This window comes from Bison bison, unplaced genomic scaffold (assembly GCF_000754665.1).
Source record: "Bison bison bison isolate TAMUID 2011002044 unplaced genomic scaffold, Bison_UMD1.0 scf7180017864375, whole genome shotgun sequence".
NCBI classification, from domain to species: Eukaryota; Metazoa; Chordata; class Mammalia; order Artiodactyla; family Bovidae; genus Bison; species Bison bison.
The window spans coordinates 5430816-5431328 of record NW_011494947.1 but is presented as its reverse complement, the minus strand read 5'-3'; the positions used below and the strand labels follow the sequence as shown (position 1 = coordinate 5431328).

Below are 513 nucleotides of genomic sequence, written 5' to 3'. Positions count from 1 at the left end.
CTGCCTCCAGGTAACTCGGACCCTGCCCAGCCTTCCAGACCCTACATCCCCACTTGTTCAGTGAGGGACAGTAGGGGGCCCTGACCCAGGCCGGTGGCCACCAGGGGGCACTGCGGGCTCATCCTGGGCCCCGTGTGAAAGCCGGTGGGACGCAGGGCCAGGCCCTCTCCCTCCCTGCCTCACTGAGCCGGTCAGTCCTGTGGCTGAAACAGGTGACAGCCCCTTGTGGACCGAGTCCTGCTTTCCAGGTTCCCCACACACACACCCCGTCCTGAGCTCCGCTCAGCTAAGAGGGGAGATGGCGGCCTGAGATGGGCAGGGCCACGTTGCGGAGCAGGGCATTTGGCGGATCTCCTTGAACCCTCACGAGGCCCCCTTTTATAGGTGAGCAGTCTGAGGCTGGGTTTGGTGACTTGCCAAAGTCAACAGCAAAAAACCCTGCTGAGCCTCAGTTTTCTCATCTCCACCCTTGTTGACGGAACTTCGGCCACTGGCCACCGTCCCCCAAGATGC

At 62.6% G+C, this 513-nt stretch overlaps 1 protein-coding gene across 3 annotated transcripts in view; it reads left to right on the top strand.

Moving 5' to 3' along the window:
* The window catches only part of LRSAM1 (leucine rich repeat and sterile alpha motif containing 1), a 35244-nt gene that overhangs the window by 31312 nt on the left and 3419 nt on the right, over positions 1–513 (top strand). The window lies entirely within an intron of this gene.